The sequence below is a fragment of the Lonchura striata genome, chromosome 1 (genome assembly GCF_046129695.1).
Source record: "Lonchura striata isolate bLonStr1 chromosome 1, bLonStr1.mat, whole genome shotgun sequence".
Lineage (NCBI taxonomy): Eukaryota > Metazoa > Chordata > Aves > Passeriformes > Estrildidae > Lonchura > Lonchura striata.
In genome coordinates this window covers 84,803,450-84,825,773 of record NC_134603.1, presented here as the reverse complement: position 1 = coordinate 84,825,773, position 22,324 = coordinate 84,803,450, and the positions used below count along the sequence as shown (strand labels likewise).

Sequence of the window (22,324 nt, the reverse complement as noted above, 5' to 3'; positions counted from 1 at the left end):
TAATACACGCATAATCTTTGCTTCAGTATTAAGAGGCAAAAAGGATTACAGATGGCAGAACTAATCAGAATTTTCCCCAAGAGGAAGGGAAGGAAATACTAAAAAAAAAAAAAAATACACCAAAAGTAATGGATGCCAGGATTAAAATAAAATAAAATAAAATAAAATAAAATAAAATAAAATAAAATAAAATAAAATAAAATAAAATGGGTTAAGACTGACAAAGATCTGCATTCAAGTACTAGCTACAGAGGCATTTTGAAAAAAGCTGGCAGGAGATAAAAGAGACACCTCAGGAAATGCATTTCGATCCTTACAAATAGGTTGTAACTTGGTACCGATGGGGGTTGAGGGGGGGTATAGAGAGGAGTCGGGGTAGAGCATCCTCGTTACTAAAACTAAAAAAGTTACGAGTGTGGTATGCTTTTTGTTTGCCCGCTGGAGCGGCATCCTGCGGCGGTGTACACGCGGCGTACGCGCGGGCAGAGCCTGAGGACTCACACCGGCATCCAAAGGCTTAACATTCCCGCAAGAGCCCGCCCGCAGACAGGACACATCAAGCAGGGCAATGACGTCTCCGCCCGACCGTCTGTGAACGCCGCTCCCCACTTTTCCCCCGGAGGGGTCCTGGCAGCCCCGGCACGCACGAACCCCGACAGCTCCCGGGACCAGGTCCGAGCCAAGCCGCGCTCCGCCGGGGCACCGTCCCCGAGCTCCGCGGGCTGCCGGCACCGCTCCCGCCCCCGCGACGGGCTCCGGCTGCCCCGGGCTGGGGCAGAAACTCGGGGAAAGGGCTCTCCCCGCCTTGGGAAGCGCCTGGCACGCCCCGCGGGCTAGCTGACAGCGCTCACCTGCCGGCTGCACGCAGCCACCCGCGGGCTCGGAGCGGAGCGGGGAGCTCAGCCGGGACCGCAGCGCAGCCAGCACAGGTCCGGTGCCCAGAGAGCGCGTTCGCCGCCTCCGAGCGCGTCACGGTCGGGCTCGGGCTGAGTGCTTGGGCAACTCACGCCAGCGGCCCGGGCAGCGGGGCCCGCGCTGCCTCGATAAGGGGAGGGGGATGCTGGTTAAAGACATGAATGAAAGATGAGCGCCGCTGCCCGGCCAGGACGGTGCCCTCCGAGGCTCGTGGGGCGGCTGGGGCAGCGACGCTCCGGGGGCGGGGGGCCGTGCCCCGGCGGCAGGCGGCGCTCGGGGCTGCCGCTGGGGCTGTGGCGGCGGCGAGCGGGGCCGCACCAACCAGAGCGAGCAGGGCGCCAGAGCGGGGCGAGGCGATGGAGCGGGGAACGGCCGGCGGGGAGGAAGCAGCGCCTGAGGTGAGCGGGGCTGCGGGCGGGCGGGCCAGGGGCGAGGGAATGGCGCTGGGTAGCGGCAACTCCGCCGCTGGCCGGCGGCTCCGTGCCGAAGTTGCCGGGTCCCGTCCGTGCCCGGGCCGTGCGCGGAGTGGGGGGCGCCGCCAGAGCGGGGGCGAAGCGCGGCCGCCCCGCCCTGTCCCTGCCGCCTGCCCCGGGCTGGGCGCTGCCCGCGGCGGGCCCGGCCCTGCCCGGCCCGGCTCTGCCCGGCCCGGCTCTGCCCTGCCCTGCCCGGCCCTGCCCTGCCCTGCCCGGCCCTGCCCTGCCCTGCCCGGCCCTGCCCTGCGGAGCGCAGCGAGCACGGCCCTGCCCGGCGCCGCGGCCGAAGGTAACGGGGCCGGCGGTGGGGCGGCGGCGCCGGGAGCTGTACCGGGGCGCAGCCCTGCCCGGACCTCCCGGGAGCGCTGCTTTGTTCGCTTGCCTGCTTGGGGATTTTGGGTGGCGATTCCCTTTCCTTAGGGAAACGGGGTGTGCGGAGCTGTCACTGGAATGACGGTGGTGTGCCCGTGCATGGAGCTGCACAGGGGCCCCAGATCCCGTAGTTTTTGTTTAGGCAGAGCTCCCGCTGGTTTCCTGGGTCTTTCTCAAGGTTTACACAAAATTAAGTCCTTAGGCTGCAACATCTCCTGAATAGTATGCATAGCTAACGTGATTATGAATTTCAGTTTGGATCCTAGGCAAAATTTGCTCTGAATAGGCAAGGCAGTCATAGTTAATGTTTGCTAAATGCATTACTATAAATTTGAGTGCATATTATTAGTATGATCAGACCATAAATTCTGAAGGAATATGAAGGGGCTGTCTTGATTCAGATCTACACTGTATGGTTTGAACATTCCGGCTTTGGCACTGACTCTGAAAACAGTGGTTAAGGTTTGTCCCAAAAGAAAGAACCAACCATAAGACCCTTGACAAGCCTGATCACTTCCAGGGGAGTAGTTTTGAGAAGGCAATCTCTCCTTTCTTTGAAGCACTTGTGCAGCAGATACTTTTGCAAGAAGAACTTCTTACTGCATCTTTCTCCCCAGGGTAAAATTGGATAGGTCCGTAAAAAGTGACAAACCTCCACCTGAGGGCATTTTTTTAGTTCAGCCTGAAGCACCAAAGTTACTTGAGAAGAGAAGCTGTCTTTTGACTCTGCTTATCCTTCCCCTGGCTATTTCCACAGTTCTGAAATGACTCGAGGGTGACCTTCAGAGAAAGAAGTCAGCTTTGCTCAGAGGATTGAAAACCTTTTATTCGCCCTTCTTAAGGCTTCTCTAAAACAAACAAGCAGAGCATATGGAAGGAAAGCTATGATTGAATATTCAGCAATTCATTTCCCTTGGGTAAAAGCTGATAGATGTTTTCACTTGTTGTGGAAAGGTTTTTAGTCAAGCAAGAAAGATCTGATTTGACACTGCTGAAGTAAATCATGAGGTAAGGCAAAGGAGGGTAGTACTTTTTGGTACATCAGTCCTGATGTGGGGAAACGGGTTAGAAACTGGGTGAACTGTTGCAAGGCTTTTTCCATTATACTTTTATTTTGGTGGGTTAATCAGTGTATCAGTTTCTGTGAAAACTCAAGACTCCTGCCTTCTAAAAAACATTAGCAATATCACCAGATATTTTCAGATAGTGCATATCTGAGACACTTTAGCACTCACCAAGAGATTAACAGCACTTGGCCTTGTGCCTTTGGGCTCGTGCCTAATAATACATCACAGGAGCACTGCATTAACTGTCAATAAATATTTGCCATCACTTCGGGTTTAAGTACAGAGTGGCTTTAAAACAGCATAGAAAGAAAACTTTCAGCTCAGTTTTTAAATGTGACACAGCCCTTTGTATGACTAACTCTTGGTTCCTGGATCTATTGAAAGGGTCCCCATTAATCTAGCCCAGCTTTGTTTATCTGGCTTTGGTTTTAAAGACCTAAAACACCTGAGTTTATTTCTTTAATTTCCCCTTAGTAGCTCCATGTTGATAAAACAGATGAGAGAAGAGTTTTACTAGAATTGCATTTTTTTGCTGAACTTAGGCAGGACTGTGATGGTCATATTCATATTTCCCTTTCTTTTATCATTGTGTTTGATTCTGGAAGAAATCCTTTTAAATGCCTGACTGATTTCAGGACACTGTAAGAAATTACCCTCAGGTAATCAGATTGTGCCTTCCACTGAACCCAGCACTGTCTGCAGTCCGACAGGATCAGTAATCAAGCCAGTGTTGGATGGATTTTTAGACATTGTGGAAAACCTTGGACTTCACCAGCATGAGACCAGACTAATCGGAGAAGTTAGACCCACAAAAGCTGGTGGGAACTAATGATGCTGTAGCTATGCTAATATTGTGCATTGGTACTCTTGGTAGGGGGTAAGTACCCAGGGGGGGAATTATTCCAGAGTATTGTCTTCTGAATGCTTAGGCATAGCTTTTAGCTTGGGAACTTGCATGCACACAGCTATTTGATTGCTCATTTTGAGCAATTAGGGGAAAGACTGAGATAGATTTGATCCCTGTGTCCTCAGATTGTTTGCAAGAAAGAAAAAGAGGCAACATTTCAAAACTGAATGAATGATAAAAATAAATGTTCAATTTAAATAGTATTAAGAGAAGAAACAGGAAACTGGAGATAGTGGAAACGCTAAATTTTTTAAATGTCTGAATGACTGAGGATCCTTTCTCCTATTTTAAAAATGACATAGGCAATCAAGGACCAGAGTGATACAAATGGGTTTCAGTAGACGTTTCAAAAATTTTCAGATAAATGTAGGTGATAAGGATTGAGATTATTTCTTTTCAAATGTTCTTAGCTCTACTAAAAACATGAAGAAACTTACCAGGTCTGATGCAGTACCTCTTTAAATATTCAGTGCCTTGAATTGTGTGGAATAATTCAGTTAAGACATTAGTTTTGAGTTACCTGACTCACGTGTTTCCCTACTCAGATGAATGTCTTCATCAGCTTATAAGAGGTGCTATAATCAGCAAACAATGCTTTGTTTGCATCGGGCATTTTTAAGAACCAATTAATTAAACCTGACAACTTTAAGTTACTTGGTGCTTCTTCTCTGATGTATGCTGCCTCTGCACCACACGTGTGTTCCATTTCAAGAGGCAGTTTAGCCCATAGAAAGTCAGAGTCTGTTGCTTCTGTTGCTCTTGTGTAGTGTTTTACCTGCGAGAGACGTCTTCCTTGCTTCTCACTTAGTTGTCCTTCACTGGACTAAGATACAAAGGCAAATTATGTGGACTGTGGTTAAAGTGTGAGCTGAGTGAAAAAAACAATGTGAAGGTGTTGGTCATAGTGCCTGATGAAAGACCCTTGGACTATCCCTGACTTCCCAGCAGAGAGGATGGACACTCCCTATGTTATTTAAGATGAAAGAGGGGCTACAGTCACTCTTGCTTTCTTAATATTCTCCTTCTGCCCTTGACAATTCAAAAATAATTTGTGATAGTTTACTGAATGCTGATGTGCTATAGGATGAGTGCTTTACTTCTTCAAACTTCCAGTGCTTTCACTAACCTTAGGTGCATAAACAGCAATTTCTAGAGCATTTTTCTTCATATTAAGTATCTAAAATATCTTTATTTTTTTGCTCTGGAATTAAGAAGTATGCAGCCTCCCAGTTTCTTAACATGAACTGGCATCTCTGGTAATTGTTCAGGTTCTACCAACAAATTTGCCATTCCACCACTAATTTATGATAAAATCTAAATATTTAAAGCAAATCAGAGGTTTGTGGTACTTTTTCCAAGTGACAAAAAGCTAAAGGAGGAATTTCAATTATTGTAATTTAATTAAGCCACTATAGTGGCTTATTTCTGAGTAGAAAAGGTCCCAAATGATTTCTTTCTTCTTCTCTTCCAGGGTTCTAAATAACTACTTTAAAAATAAGAATAATTAAGACTGTAAACTGTGATACCAGCTGTTGGTCAAAATAAATGTAAAGCCACTATGTTTGCAGGGTATCTGCAGAAACAATGGTTCTCCATGCTGTGTGCTTGGTCAGCCAGTGTCTTTCTGAGCTCTCAGTAGAATCTGTGATGCTTGTTGAAAACAAGAGATCCAGCTGAAGTGTGTTAAATTAAAGTTCTGCACAAGTTGCAGGAGATAAATCAATGTTTGACAAATGAAAGGATATGAGCATTTAAAAGAAAAAATGTACTCAAGATTCTAGGAATATTAAAGCAACCAAGATGAAGCAAAAGTAAAGCATTAAAAATGTATCCTTTCAGTGTTGTTTCAAGAAGAAGAATTACCCATGTTGGTGTTTATGGAGATTTTTCTCATCTTATTCAGAGCTTTGTGTTTCTTGAAGATACAAATAATATTTAGACTGAGATGGTACCCGCAAGAAGCACTTTGTAAATATTAATGTTGTGGGGGATTTTTCGCAATTGAGTTAGAGCTGTTTGTCTCAGCCATCTATAAATGGTTCTGCAAACAAAATAAATAGACTGATATCAGCTGGGCAGGGAGTAATGGGTAAGATCCATCTTTGTGTGCAGAATAGTGCAAGGATGCCCACTTGGGAATGGGAGCAGCTGGAGCCATGCTGGTGATACCCTTCTCTGCCTGAATTACATTGTTCCTTAGGGGGAAAACGGTGACGACACACAGCAGGATCATAGAATCATTTAGGCTGCAAAAAGTCTTTAAGATCATGAAGTCTGACTGTTAACACTAACGCATTGCTATGCTGGCTTTGTTTAGTACACCTGAGATTTGAGCATGGTCCTCTGGGAACATCAGAGAGGATTTATAATCATGTTTATTTGTTTGTTATATATCTCTTTCCATCTTGCAATGTTTGTTGGGGTTTCTTCTAATGTTTCTAGTCAGAAACATTCTTGGGATGGTTTGACAATGTAACTGGTTTCCTAGATGTACTGTATAGCAGTTATGTGTTGGCTGTGAACCGGATTCCTCACATCATCATTTTGTGCACATTTGCCCCACTGAGTTACAAGACATCTATGATTTTAAAATGTTTAAGGAGAAACAGGACAGATTAGGGAAAAAGGAGGAGAAGGAAACCATATTTAGGATAAACCATCTTCCAGGGATTTGACACAGCTGTGAGAATAATTTTTTTGTGCCTAGCCTGGTACCCCTGAAAACAAAACCTAATTTCTTCAAGTCTAGCACATTTCTGAAACTTTGGGATTTTATCTGTCCAGTATGTTGAACAGAACTGAATCCTGAAATTAAAACTTGTTTCTACTCACTTTTTAATTTCTCGAGTTAGAACTGGACCTACACCTACTGTTTTTAAATGTTTGTCATATCAAACCAGTTTAGAGTCAAAGAAAATACTGCTTGGATACCCATTTGTCTGAAAATGCGTATCTCTTAGTGCAGATCTGCTTACTGTCTTCGAGGGTGTAAATATTTGCATCCTTTTAGTTTCTCCCTGTTGCCTTCTCTTCCCCTTTGGTCTCTCCCTTGCTATGGTAGTACATGGATTGTGAGCCCTGGTTTCTGAGTTGTGTAACATTCCTGGTGCAGATGGCTTTGGCGTTACTGACCTGACAAACTCTGTATTTGTTTACAGCTGAGGCAACACTGAACTACATGAGCAATAAGAACATCACATTCAGAGTCAACAAGAATGGGAATGTGCTGGTTTAACCAAGTGATATAGATTAATGAAGGGACCAATATCTGATTCCCATTAGTGGGTCTAGGTCATGTTGTGGTGTAAGGCAGTGTCAGCCAGGAACCTGTCCCACTGACTGAAGATGGTTATCATAATGATGGACTGATTTTTGCAATGTATAGAAAAAAGTGTCTAGAGTTTTGTTTGGTTTCGGATTTTGCAGGGTTTTTTTTAGGAGGGGGAGTTCATACGTTTCTAAGAATAAGAACATCCTGCTTTGGAAATGAGGTGGAAGCAATTGGTAGAGAAAGTGCATTGTCAACACTGTGAATCATTGAATGTTCTAAATAATAGGATGAAGGATAGACTGAGCTTGAGGGAAGATGAGGGGTTTTTGAACTTCTCAGAGTGAAGTGTGAGAATCCTAGGTACTCCATGCTGAACAGATTGTAATGGATGTGAGGAAAAATGGTTGTTTTCCTTCAGATTATCAGTGCAATTTTTTTTTCAGCTGGTAAAGCCAGGAAGCTCATATGGAGACTCTGTAATTACAATATAAATTAATTCAACAAAACTCTGAGTGAAACTCAAGCTTCTTTAGAGCTTTTCAAACCTTATCCCAAGACTAAAGTCTGTATGGTTTAGAATTCTACTTTATTCTGATCTGTCAGGATGAGACTTTTACTTGGTTCTCACAAATTAATTCTCTTCCCTCACAAACTGCCTTTGATAATGTTCCAAAATTAAGGAAGAAATACTTAAAAAAGCAGATATTTCCCAGAACATGGAACACATCTCATAAATTTTAATTTCTAATTCTGACATTAGAAATGGTTGCTTTTGGAGATCACTATAATGTGCTTCTAGTTAATGAAGATTGTTTTAGGCCATCAAGACTGATTCTTGCAGTTATACTTTGATGGCAGAGACCTGCTGTATGCCTCCATGGACAGTCTAGTACCACTCTATTACCATTACTGGACCTTTTGTCATCTTTTGAGACTACCAGACCTTGTTGTTCAGTTGAGCTGTTAAATTTGATTACAGTAATGGATGCTGATGTACACTAATGCCTGTTGATTGCAATAATGCATATTGACATATTTCTGAACTTACCTGCCAGACTTAAGCAATCCATGAAGCCACAAGAGGTGTGTCTGGGGTTTCTGTTAATGTGCATGAGTATGCTAACTTTGAATGGTATCACTTATATGATGGCTTTCCCTGTAGAGGAGCACACAGTAAAATCATGACCCTGTTAGGTTTAATCAGACGGTTTCTGTGGCGGTACTCAATAATATATTCAGTCTATGTTCCCAGCTAAGTTTTAGGCTTTTTTCTGGCTTGCATTCAGAACTTGTGTTCATTGTTTAAGGGAAAGTCATATCAGTTCCTTAAGGAAGTCTCCTCTATTCAGCCTACAAGAAGGCAGGAACAACTCTAGTCACACCAGTTCTAGTTCAGATAAGGTAAAGTTCTGTACCTAGAATAATTTTATTGCCATGTTCTTGTCTGTTGTGTTTTTCAAGGTCATTTATTCAAATTTTGAGGAGTAATTTTTAATGTTATTATATACTGTAAAGTCATCAAAGGTGTTTCAGGAAGGACTTTTCTGAGTATGACTCTAAAGCCTGCAAAAACCTTTGCAAATATATATATGGATTAAGGAAGTTGATCAAGGTTACATGTGAAAGAGAGAGAAAAGAGAAATTTTGAAAAGTCTTTTCATGACAAGTTTAAGTAGTTTAGAAGGAGGTAGAAGGCTCCATTTCATATCTGCTGATTTAGAAACAAAAGGTTGAGTCCCATAAGGCTGGGAAATGCACAGCATACACAAACTTTTATTTATCCACTGGAAGCAGAAGCAGCATTCTCTCCAGGCTTTAGAGAGTTCCCAGCATTTTGTGATTGTAGATTGTGAATATCCTCTTTCACGTGTATATTCTTCAATGTAAATGTCACTAAAATATTTCTCAGTTTAGTATTGCATTTACTGTTTCCCTAAAAGCCTGATTTTGAGCTCAGCCTCTCCTGGTGGTTGTATGAGGCTTCATACCATGAAGGTTTCCTCTGGCAGCAGAGGGACTGGAATTTGTTCTGCAGACTGCTGTTCAGGGTTCTTAATTGGAAACATGGCAGGGAAGTGTTCTTCTTGGCTGAGGTAAATCAAAGGAGCCTGTCTAGTCCTACCTTTGTGTAAATGAGAGTATGCCTCAGTCCTAGGTGTTTGTACTTGTATTTATTTTTACTTGTACAGTGGTCTAGAGTTAAAACCCTCAGAGTTATGGATGAATAATATATCACCCTTGGACTAAGCAAGAGTAAAACCTTTGATTTTATTTCTTTCCTAGCTTTAAAATAAAAGATTGTGAGAAGAGCTTACATTCAATGTCTAATTCTGACAGACTTCACCCTTAGATCATAGAATCATAGAATATTTTGAGTTGGAAGGAATCCACAAGGATCCTTGAGTCTATGGATGCAATTTGTTCTATGGCTTCTCAGTTTCCACTGCAATCTGCTGGTGTTCTTGCCTAACTACTTTTCAATAAAAATAGGTGATTCTCACTTTGTTGCTGCAGGCCCCCAGCCAGTTAATAATTAGCATTGACTCCATGCTTCTAGAAGGCTCACCAATCACTTTTATTATACTTGCTAAGAAACCCATTGCCCTTACAGACAGTCATGATACAGATGGACCCAATTGGTCCTTCAATCTAAGCACCACCACCATTGGCCAATTAAGAAACCACCCTTTGGTAAACAAATCTCCATGACACATTCCACATGTTCACAACAACAGGTGCAGCAAGTGAAGATAAGAATAGTTTATCATTCATTTCTCTGATCTTTTCACAGCCTTTCCCAGGACAACACCTGGGAAAATCTGTGCCTGCTCTCTGTGGCCAGAGAGCTGCTGCCACATCACTTGGCTTTCTTCCTCTACTGTGGGCTCCAATATGATGGTTCTGCACTTGGGTCAAGTGAGAGCAGCCTCAGGACTGCCCAGCTTGGTCTGTTTGTAGACATGTATGATCAGGGATGCACTTTCCATCTGGAAGTCACTTTGGCAAGCTCTGCTTTTCTGCTACAGGAAGGGAATCAGCATAAATACTATCAAAACATGTACTATCTTTGACTTGGCACCGTAATGCTGTGTTTTCTGTAGGTGAAAATTTTACCTGAGCAATTGCAATCAAAGATTGGCTGCTTCTCTGCACTATCCCAGTGGCATTGGATAATGGAATAGTATGAGCTGGGAGGGACCCTTCATCAGTAATTCACACAAACACACCACCTTGGTGTCCTGAAGCTGATGGGCTCAAAAAAATAAGGGGTTTCAAGAGTGTGTCCTTATAGAACATAGAAAAGCCTTTTATTTGTCAGATCTCATATATTCTCTTTTATTTAGCAAATCTCATTCATTGTAATGACTAGCTTACGGTTCTTGTGCTTTATCATGTTAATAAGTGCGTTCAATAACCATTGCGTTTCTCTGTAAACTAGATAGCATCTGTGGGAGACTGTGACAAATAATACCTGTTCAAATGCTGCACATGTGGATATGCATGCTTTTTTGTTTCATATCAAACACAGCTCCTTGTTCAACAACCTACTACAATTCTAAATGCTGGATTTTTTTTTTTTTAATGTTATCCAGAATTTATTTATCCTTTAAATTAAGGGATTCATCTTTAGTTTAAGTGAGAAAAGACTGGTGTGCGATCCAAAACTCATACTTTGATACTTTTTAATGAACTGGATTAATTGAGCTTCTTATAAAAAAGTGTTTTGGTGGGGGGGGGGGGGGGGGCCCACATTGCTCTATGTATGCATCAGTGTGAAGAACCAGAAAGTCAGATGAGGATTTGCCATATATAGTGGCAGCCGCCTGATTCTTTTCTGAAGCCTCTGGAGTCAGCATTTCTCTGGGATCTTATTGCTTCCTTTGTCAAAAAGATTTCTCAGGCACATTCAGATTATCAAAGTTTAGTGACATGGTTCCTTCCCCACATTTTTGTTTCTTTGGCATCCTTTATACCACTCTTGGCACTCTCAAAACTGGACCATTATTAAAGAGAAGTAATTATACCACCAAAAGATCCTACTCTACAATTTTTAAGTTATTATATTCATCACTGGAGATTTCCGGGAAAAATCTTGAAGCAAGAGACATAGCTAAAGTTAAATTTAATAGCATAAGAAAGGTATAAAAGAAATCAAACCCTTCGTTTTCAGAATGTAAATTAAAATGCAGCATTGGGGTTTAGGGGCAAACTGCTCCCAAGAGCAGGATGCATCATGAATGTGCAATGTGAGGTTTTTTGAACCTTCCAGTGAAGTGTTCTATTAACTACTGATTTTGAGCTATTTCTACCTATGAAAGCTAGTAAGCATGGTTCAACTTTGAGGCATCCATTCTTGGAATTTCACCTGGCCATTACGTGTATTCAGGTAGTCATAATCTAATGATCCACTTTCACTTAAAATGAGTTAATGTAGAATTACCATAGACTAGTGCTCTGACTTAAAATAGTGCTAGGTCAGAGTAGAACAACAGTGTCCTGGCTGTTTATCTGTACAGTTTGCATTATTTTCTCTCCTCTGTTATAACAAGCAAGAGCTTTTCTCCATTCATTTGTGTATTCACCTACCCAGTCACAGTGATAACAGGTGTCACCTGAAGTAGTTTCAGTCACCAGCTCCATATTGGTGGGACAGTCTCTGAATTAAGGTGTGGGTCCTTACCAGCTAGGATTGACAATACCTGACTTCAGGTTTCTGAATTAATTCTTCAGCCCCATGTAGGGACTGCATGAAAGGAAAAGGCAGGAGGGAATATGACATTGTGCCCTACATTGGTGGTGGTACAGAGCTTGTGTCTTGTACAGTGATAGTGAGGATGGAAGATAATGAATGAGTGTGATAAGGAAAAGAGTGGCCCTCTGCCTTTTCCAAAATTTCACTGGCACCAACTGGTAAATATTGGAGTGCCAGGAAACATATGGGTTTCCAGGGATCCAGTGATACATTTTGACATATTTTTGTGTTGCTTATTTGCCAATGTTACATTTTTGCTATACCAGTGGATTCTCAACAGCACAGGAATAAGTATATTAGTACATTTATGATTAAGGCTTTTTAATTATATAAAGGCAGTCTCATTCATTAGGTTTTATTTCCCACCCTTTGGTTTTTATTATTTTTTTGAGTGGAGCAGTAAGCATGAATGTGAGAGGCAAGGCCTTGGTAGCTTTGCAGGAGCAAAATGGGTGGAAAGTGATGACAAAGTCCCATTGGGGAAGAGGAAAAGGCAGGCAGCCAGGGGGTTAGGAATGCCTGCTATGAGCTGGCATGCAGGATGTGACTGGAGGGAAGGCTTAGGTGAGACTGGAACAGGGAGGTCTAGCCTGGAGTTTCATTTCAAAGCTTTTTGAGCCCAGGAAGGGCTGGAAGTGGTTTGTGTGCATGCTTGGCTGTAAGAGATCCATTATTGCACTAGCCAGTCCTGACTCCTGATGGGCACTGGTGTCACAGACCTCTTCAAGGAGTCTCTCTTTCTACAGAAGGTACTGCTCAGCCTCAATGACACATACTGAAGCTTTTGTTCTTTTTAGCGAGTTATAGGGATAGATTTAGGCCTCGCCTAGCAGACTTCTTCTCCCATTGCCGATCCCCCTGCTCCCTTGATGCAGTGCATGGGAACCAGAACCACACTGACTTCCCTCCACCTCCTCAACCCAGCATACTCCTCACAAGAAACCAGAAACAAAGAGTGTGTCATGTGTCACTTTGTGTCTGTGACTCGGCCTGCCACAAACCCTCAAAGGAGCGTGTGTCCCTACTGCATCGCTTGGTGTATGTGCATGGAAAAGAGGCGCCTGCTCCTTTGAAGGGTGCCTAAGGCACCAAAAATCTGTTTCGGTGGCTTCAGGTGGGGTGAGAAGACATTAGCCTGCAACAAAGTAAAGTGCACACCATTTTTGGGGAAAGCTGAGCCAGTGGACTGAAGTACACAGAGCTGGTTTCCTTCGGGGGGATGTGGGTGAGGGAGGGATAGGCAGCAGCATATGGCAGTTCAGTTCTGAAAAGGCACTGTGGAGAACGGCAGCTCCTTATTTAGCAGATCAGCTTCCTCTCTGGATGCCCTGACTGCATTTTGTAGAAGACCTAATTCTTTCCTTGATAACTGAATGGATTTTGTCTGGAAATAGAGAATCTCCTGGTGCCTCTAACTGAAGATTTTTTCTGAAGTGGAAGGACACTATCAATTTCAAGGCAAATAACATATGTTTGAGGAGAATTTTAGGAGGCAGCATATCAAGATTTTAGGCCAAACCCTGACAAAACATTTGGAAAGCATTTCAGAAGTAAGGAAATGCAAAAGATAGAATCATGGAGGGAAAAAAAAAAAAAAAAGGTCTCTTTACTTTCATCTGCTCTTTAGCTGGACAAAGTCAAAGGAAAATCTCTGCTTAATCACAGATGCATCTTGCAAACACCTGCAGGCTGATGATTCAAATAACCTCCTTCTTGCTACTCTGAATGTTCTGGAATGGGAAGCACAGGTAGGATGAAACTGGGGCTTAGGGAAAGAGAATTTGTGTTTGTTCTGGCAAGTTGCAGATTTTATTGTCATTTGAAGATACCTTAAGGTCAATCTTGTGCTCTGTGAGTCACCTAGAAGAAGTCATGGAGCAGTGCCAGGAGCTGGCAAGCAACTGATAGTAAATAACTGACTTAACTAGAGTGATATAGTTGGAATAGACCCAGAAGGCCAGGTATGACAAAAATAGCTCAGTGTAAATGACAAATTTTGTTTTCCTGTGCACTTTTATGGCCACACACAGTTATTTTTCAAGTCAACATAAGAAGTACCAATTTTCAAAGCAAAAATTAGAGCAGGAGGCATGCAGAATATTTCTTTGAATTTTGACTTTGCAGCATGTTGCTAGTCTATTATAAAACTTACTGCCCTCACCCTCTAGAAGGAAGAAAGAAAACAAAGAGATGCTGAAATAATATATATCCATTTACCTTAGACAAAGCAATCGGGTAATGTAATTTCACTAAGAGTAGTTGAAACAGTGATGAGGAGAAGAACTGATCAGAAAATGGAAAAAGTATATATTTTTCTAGGGAAAGCATGCACTTCTGGTTTTAGGGTTTGTATAGTGTGCCCAAGTTCCACTTCTAGGCACTGAATGACAGATGAAGACTGGGCAAGGCTAACTAGAGAGGTGTGCTCAAAACTTGTAGTTATATCTTGTCAGGGTGAACCTTATGTCCTTCTGCATTAGTATTGAATTTCAGCAGACCAAATTTTGAAAGGTTTTAGAACGGCCAAGGATAATAAAATGGGATAAATCTGTGGAGAGAAAAGAAGTTGAGGGATCAATAAAAGTGCTGACACTTAATTTAGTAAACTGAAAGCCTAAGGGGTACACGTGCTACCTAGCAGTAGGAAAGAAGCCTAATCAAAAGAAAGGAAGTTTGATACCAGTCCTTGTCCTAGAAGGTAATATGAGAAAGAGAGGCATATGGAAGGTTAAATGTAACTATTGCAGATAGTAATTGGAAGTTTCAAGTGGTGAAATATTCAGAATTAAACAGAAATAAATGAGAGATTTACGATAGCATTTATTGGAACATAAAACAACTAATTGGAAAAGGTCTTAAGAAGAATAAATATATGCCACCAGAGTGACTCTGAAATAAATTATGAATGTACCAATTACACAAGTTTGCTTGTTCTGTTTGTGGAAGCACATTCTGCATTCTGTAACAGCCTCTGACCAGATTTATTTTCAATGGATCAAATGTGATTCTTTTCATAAAGGAACTGAAAATGTATAAAAGGATAGCAATAATTTACACTGTTGCAACTTAGAATGTGTTTCTTAATATGCAATATCCTATAGATTAAATAGCCAAGTCTTCATTTGGTTTCTGGTTTGTTTGTTTACAGTCATTCAGGTATGAAAAATCTACATTTGACCATGTACAGATGCATTTGAAAAGGTATTTGAATAGCTGCACAGCTAATTCACTGATACCGTTATGTGGACATATTTTGAACCTACAAATAAGGATGTGGTGAAAATGTAACCTTAAATATAATTTATTTTTGCCTCGGTTTTGCTAATTTAAAGAGCTGTTAGTCACTGTTCATTGAAAGCATCAGGAAAGCTTTATCTGTCGCCCTGTGTTCTAATAGTTACCAGCCCTGTTGGTCTGGCATACTCAGCAGTGAGTGACAATGGAAAGCAGATAACACCAGTGCACAGACCCAGATGTGAAAAGTCAGGGTCAATCTCAGCTTCTGAACCAAGCACCAAAGAAAGCTTGCCAGGTAGGAAGGTAATTAAAGTATTGTTTCAAAAATCAATTTCAAGGCCTGTGGGGATGAGATCACAAAAGCTTTGAAAGTAGGAGCTAGGTAAATAAATTGCAAGTTATTGTTTCCAAAATGCAGCTTCAGTAACCCAAAGTCAGTTAACTTTTGACTTTATGCCTTAGATTAGATAGCTAAAATTGGGATGAAGTTTTGCAGTAGATAACAATTGCAGGTCAGTTCTCTAGAAAATATGACAATGATTGCTGATTTATATAAGCTATTTCACATAATGTAATTATGCAGGTGTCTGCAGAAGGAAAAATGGACCTGATAATGAGGAGCTGAAACTGATGGACGGTGGGTTGATACTGCAAGACAATAATTTGAGGTGAAAAGATCCTTAATAAGAGGAAAAGTATGTTGCTCTAGCAAAGAATAGCTTGGAGAGGGAGTAAAGAAACTGTTCAAAAGGAGAAGAGATCTGCCAGATTAGTAAGAAAGATTATTAGATCTGCCAGGAAGTAAGAAAAGATACTGCAAGTGACTCCTTCACCTTTTCAGTACTAGGAAAGCAGCAGAAACCAGGCTAATGGATCAAGGTGTTTTATTCATGCTTTAGAAAAAAAATTGAGCTCAAGATTTGATTGAGGGAATCACTCATTAAAAGGTGACATGGATGTAAGAGCAGATGTCCATAAGGGAGGTGCTCATCAACAGCTATGACAGTTTCAGGAGAATTTGGAATGAATATGTCTGTAACTAATATGTTTGTAACTTGTATAAAATTCCTTCCCACTGTCTGTCTGGGATAGCTTGACTGGGGTTCTGCACTCTTCATTGCTCCTGTCTTACTGGATCGGAAATTAAGATGTTAAGGAGTGTGAAATGAGGCAACATGTTGTCTATTTTCTCACCTTGTCCCCATCTTGTCCCTATAATCTGAGACTCAGTGCTCAAGAAGGCTCCTTTGTAGTGGTCTCTATATTGCTTCCTCTTCTTCCTCTCACTTGGTGGAACCACACAGAATCCAGCAGGTCTTGCTGAACTTGAGGGAGCATTGATTTTCTCTGTGCGAAATCACCATAGTCTGAAAACCTTAACAGGTTTACATGCAAAAAGACATTCTGCATCTTTCTGTATCGAGAATTAAAACACCTTCATTTAGGTGTGTGTAGCCTGTCCGTACTGCAAGACTTCATCTGCAGTTTGTAGCTGTGTATTTATAAATCTTTATGACAGTCTGACAAACACACAGTATCCAGGCATTCCAACAAAGCTGCCAGTGATGTCTGTACATACATTATGAAAAGTAGCTTGCTTTACTCTCACAGACTGGCAAATTAAGTGGCCTTGCTTTTTCTGTCATTGTAACAAATTCCTAGTCTTGTCAAGTCAGTGGGAATGCAGACTGTGCATAAGACAGAGGGAGGAGAAAGCACGAGATTCTAACACATGAAAAGGATATTTATGTGGTTAGGTTTAATTTATTTTTCATAGCTGGGCTTTGGTTTTGTATAAATACAGTGAGTAGTAGAATTTCTAGAGTTTGGAGGAAACTGGGACTTTTTAACTGTGGTTCACAGAGGATGCATTTTAGTTTAAAATCCTTCTACTTTGCCAGTCCAGGATCAGGAAGGCTTTTTGCTATTTTTAGAAAACAGCATTTATCCAGCAGCAGAAGAGGTAGCACCAATTGACATCAACCCTTTCACTGGCTTCTCTTTTTCCATTTGGCTCTTGGGTGTGTGTATTGGAAGAGTGTGTGTGCTTTGGAAGGGAGAGGATCACCAGGTTTTCCATAATGACATTGGAGATATCAAAGTATTTCCAAAAATAAGGAATCTCCAAAGTATCTCCAAAATATCTCCAAAAATAAGGAATAATATACACTGTTTTTCAACCTGTACATGCTATGTATATTATATATTTGTACACACATTATAACTATGCACAAACTTATTTCCAGCTGGTCCCCATCACAATACCTTTATATAAGCAGACACCTAGTCAAGCTACGGACACTGGAAATTCACATGCACAGGCTGAGTATGTGTAAAACCAGTATCTGCAGTGATCACATTTAACTTAAAAATTAAGGAGTTATGCTCTGTAATGCAAATCACTGAATTTGTTCAGCTTGGGTAAAACAAGAAACATTTAATAATAAATATAGCTGCCTAATGTGAATCTTATGGAAACTTCTTCCACAATAGTGTTTAATTACTGTAATTTTCAGGTTTACATGCACCAAAGCATGGTAGAAATCCACTAATTTTTTTTAATAGCGCTTCTACCATTTCAGTGAGTATCTCATCTGCATGGAGAGATCAGTTGGTCTGCAGCACTGACTTTTAATGTAAGAGTGCCATACTTTAAAAAGTTATGAATATGGAGGATCTTTTGTTGCTGCCAAGAAATTATAAATCAACCCCCAAAGGCTCTGTGTGCAAAGATTCTCAAAGGACCTGTTTACCTAGGGTAGTTCTGGTTACCCCAAGATGACTCTCTCAGATGTACTAGCGCATCATTCTTGGCACCCAGCTGGCAGATGTGGCTGTTGTGCCACATCTGCTATCGTCAGATATTCCAAGGTGTCTCAAATTGCACCGGGTGGCAATGCAGGCACCAGATTCAAGCTGCTCATTTCCACTGGAAGCCAATGGGAGTTGATTTGGCCTTCCTTGTGCTTCCTGGCCTTGTGCTCCTGAGGGCTGGAGCCGTACCACATGCATTTCATGTTCCAGATCTCATGTCTGTCATTTCCCTGCCTGTTGAGGGGAATATATGGATATCTGCATAGATATACATATGTATGGGGGAAAATACAATATTTTCTAGGGGAGTATTTATATATATTTAAGCATGGGCTTAGTACCAGTTATGCGTGTACTTGGTAATGGTTTGCCTAGGTGATATAGCAGACTGGGATCCTGATTCTGAGAGCTTCTTACAAGCTGCTTGGCACTTGCTAACTTGCATTAAAAGTGCAGGGTTTCAGCATATGTTTGAATTAGGCTCTAAAATAATGAAGTATCTGCTTTATACTATATTGATCTCTCCTCTTTTATTCCTCTCCTCTGCCTTCATACTGTAAATTACATGTGGGTTTTTATTTAGTAGATCATATTTTATCTCAAAACTGTACCATTTACATTTCTTAGCTGACCACAAGAGGTTTAGCTAAGTGCTTTTTCTCTCCCACAGTCTTTCTGTAAACCTGTGTTTGCTCATGTCTCATATTTATTTCACACTTTGTTTCCCTTTCAGGTCGTGAAGCTATCCTTTACATTCCCAGAAACATCTCTGTAATGATGACAGAGACACAGAAATTCATCTTATGAACAGGGTTTACTGTATAGCACGGGTAGGATCTTTCCAGTTCTGTCCAGCAAGTATTCCTGGGGTTACCCTTCACTCCAGCTCCTCAAAAGCCTGAGGATGGACCTCTCTAGAACCCAATTCCACAGTCCATTCAATTCCTGTTGATTTAGCTGAAGCTAGGTTTTGTGGAATATGATTATACACTTCAGGACAAGGTTTCTGAGACCAAATGGTGTTTCAAGTTGCTGTCAGGGTATAGAAGTAATCACCAACCAAATAAAATTTTACTGTTGGGAAGGGGACTGATTGAACTGGAGAGCAGCTGCTTAATCAGAATTCAAAAGAAATTATTCTGTATCAGTGAGCTACTGAGACTGAATGCATTAAATAAAAGGTCATTTAAAGTGTAAAATATATTATTATAAAAAAAGAACTATGCAGTACAAATCAGATTACATGTAATTTTTTTTTGAGCATCTTCATTAAGTAGCTTATAGCTACTTATTTGCCAGTTTTTATTCAGATTTTTAGATGCTGATATCTGTGCTTGCTTTTTACTTGATGAGCAAGCAAACTGGATATGAACTCATAATTTATGAAATGTCCTTTAATTAAAAATTTTCAGGAGGAGAGAGCATGAAAATTATTTTGTTGCTTATTTGTTCAGTGTATCTTTTGTGCTAACAGTAAAGGTTGGTTGTTAGCAAAAACCCAGTAACAGAATAATGAAGTTTTGTTTGGAACAAATGCCCTAGGATAAGTAAAATTGAGGTAGATAAATCTGGGGTGTTTTGCTGTATTGCATGATACAAATATACAGAGCTGCTGATCCCATAAGCCTTGTACCTGAGAATCACTTCTATTCACTGCTGTCACTGTGGAGAGTTTCTGTAGAGACCATGCTCCATGCTCCTCAGTGTAATAGATAAACCTTATATTTACCAAAGTACGGGCTTGCAATAGAGCTGGAGTCCAGCTTTTTTGTTAGTACTATAAAACTCCATTCTGTGGTCTCTCTCATTTAGCTGAATATCCATCTTTTTTCACTGCCAGTACTGCAGTGTCCTAGCAAACACAACCTGATGGGTTAGACTGGCTTATTCATCTGCAGAGCACCTTCCAGGGAGCCCCCTTTGGCAGTCAGGGAGTATAGTTGTAAAGAAAAAGAGGTGCAAAAGTATTCTTACCTTTGCCAATCTCCAGCTTCTTTGACAACCTTCTGAAAGTGAGAGCAGCTTTCTACTGCTCAAAGTGAAATGCTCAACTCTGGTGGCCCAATTCACCATCTTGGTCACCTTCCTGTTTTCCATTGACAATGGAATTGCCAAGGCTCATTGCCCTCTGTAGGCCTAGTTCTGAGCAATGCAGTCACGGAACGCACTGGGAGTGGCAGTTCCACATGGATTTCTAACATAACCCAGATTTTGGGGGGAAATTGGTCTGTGTAATCATAGTGCTTTTGCTAAGGTAAAGCCTGTTTGTGTGTCTGCATAGTGCCCTACAGTTAGCCTCTCTCACAGAGCACTGCACTAGGAACCTGCAGGGGGAAGTTAAAACCAATGAGGCAACCCTGAAGGAGGCCTGGAGTGAAGTCTTAAACACCTCCTGAACAAGGCTCTTTGGTTAATTACCTCCTGAGTTTTTAATGTGAGCACCACAGACTGTGCAGCTCATGGAGTCTTACTCATGGACGGAGAAGGCCACTTGGAAGTGAACTGAAGTAACTGGAAATTCCCCATCATCTTTCTGATGGTAATAAGATTTAAAGCATGACGACACAGAGGAAGAAACCAGCAGCTTTGAAGTGTGCCTGGGATACTGGGATCTGGCAGTGATTTATTGTATGTCTCACTTGCAGAATAATGTATGCCTTATGAGTAACAACATGTCCTTTTGCTGCATGAAAATAACTGCTCAGAAACAAAATCATATCAGTAGTGGTGATGCTGTAAAATTAATTCCTTAGTGGTATTTTATCCCAATGTTTCTTTGTATTTGCCAATATTGCATGTAGAAAGGTGGTGAGCAGTCTGGCAGAAACTGAAGGAATTCTGAACAAGGGAGAGCTTTCTCATGGAGAAGAGGAATTGTTCATTTGCTAGCCCAACTGCAAAAACAATTAGTGAATAAATAGCCACCCTGAGCATCCTTTAAAAGTCTGGATTGTTGTCATAGTGTTGATATTATTGCCTGCTTTCAGTGCCCCAAGAGCTCACCTTATTCAGTGGTACATATAAACCTATTGGGTCAAAAACCTCTAGACTGGGGGGCTGGTTTTAGAATTGAGCTTCTCACACATCTGGCATTATAGGAGTTCTCTGGAAATGTTACATCAGTGTGTTTGCATGACATCTGATCTACCAGGGTTCTTCAACAAGGTATCAGTGAAATGTTTTCATCTATTGCATACATGAATAATTATCCTGTCAGCCTTCTTCTTGTATCTGTTCCAGTGTTTTTGAAAAGAGAGGTGATTTATGAAGAATTCAATGATGATGATTTATTCAATGAATGATGATGCACATAACTGGATCAGTCATATTTTACCTGATTTTAAAGCCATCCCTTTCACAGTGGATTCCATTCGTTCCCATTGCGTTGTGTAGACAAGTCAATTGAAATTTTATAGAGAACAAGATCTTAAAAATGCTAGCATCCTCAGTCTGTGAGCTGACTGAAATAATTGAATTGGAGAAAGTTTTCTAATAATTTTGGCTTTTTATGAAACATTAAACCTGGTAACATTACCAGATGATCTTTTAAGTGAGTGAGTGTGTTTAATGAATTTAAGTGTTTCTCTACTGAATACAGCAGTGGCAATTCAGTGGAGGGAAAAATGGGTTGCTGGTGAGAGAAATTACAGAGATGCCTTAGACTACTACAGGTCATTTTCATCCTCTTCAATAGCAGGGTAAGAATGTGGAAATTCATCTGTAAACCCAAACTACAAAAGACCTTTCTCTACCTGTTTGAGGGAAAAAAATATAAACTGTCTTCCACCTTTCCAGAAACCAAAAGACTGGTTCTACACAAGGAGCTGTGGCTTTGTCCTTCAGCTTTTCTTGGGAAAGTTGATGTTGTTGTTGTTGGGAAAGTTGATTTGTCTAGGAGGAATTCAGGGCAGAAGATGTCACTAAATTGACATTTTGAAACGGTTTTGGGTTAAATTTATATAAATACATGAGGGGTTCTTTGTTAGTCATAGTTTTAGTTTTCCTACTTATTTGAGCACAAATTTTAATTTTTTAATTTACTTCAAGCTGCTGCAGTGTTTCCAGTTCACCACAACCGAAAGCTACAAAATGCAGATGTTCCTGGGTAGACTGCACATAACAGAAGTGAAGGGCTCTGGGAACTTCCCACTCCAGGCAGTGATGGTTGTTCCATGTGGAAATACAAGTTGTGTACAGAGCAAGGTCTGGAACACCTTCTCTTTTAAAAACACATCTGAAGGACAGGATTCCTGAATTCTGTCCACAGCAGATAGGACAGGTAATTCTTGCTGCACTAAGCAGCAATTAGCACTGTGTCAGAATTCCCAGTGCTCAGTGTGGGCATCATGCCACGGAGTTAAGAACCCCCTCCATTTAGGAGTCACCTCATTCAAGGGCTCTGGAACCACAGCCATATTAATCGTCTGCAGAATATGTGTGTCATTGTGAGTGTGGGTAGGGATATTGGGAGAAACAAGGCAGAACAAGCTCTGGGGACACCAGATGTGCACAAAG

At 41.4% G+C, this 22,324-nt stretch overlaps 1 protein-coding gene across 1 annotated transcript in view; it reads left to right on the top strand.

Annotated features, from left to right (window-relative positions):
• The first annotated feature begins 1,199 nt into the window (after window positions 1-1,199).
• Window positions 1,200-22,324, top strand: part of KCNG2 (potassium voltage-gated channel modifier subfamily G member 2) — a 55,080-nt gene continuing 33,955 nt past the window's right edge. Inside the window, exon 1 of the mRNA XM_021553396.2 lies at window positions 1,200-1,313. The gene's annotated coding sequence lies outside the window, so the exon portion shown is untranslated. The remainder of the gene's footprint in view (window positions 1,314-22,324) is intronic.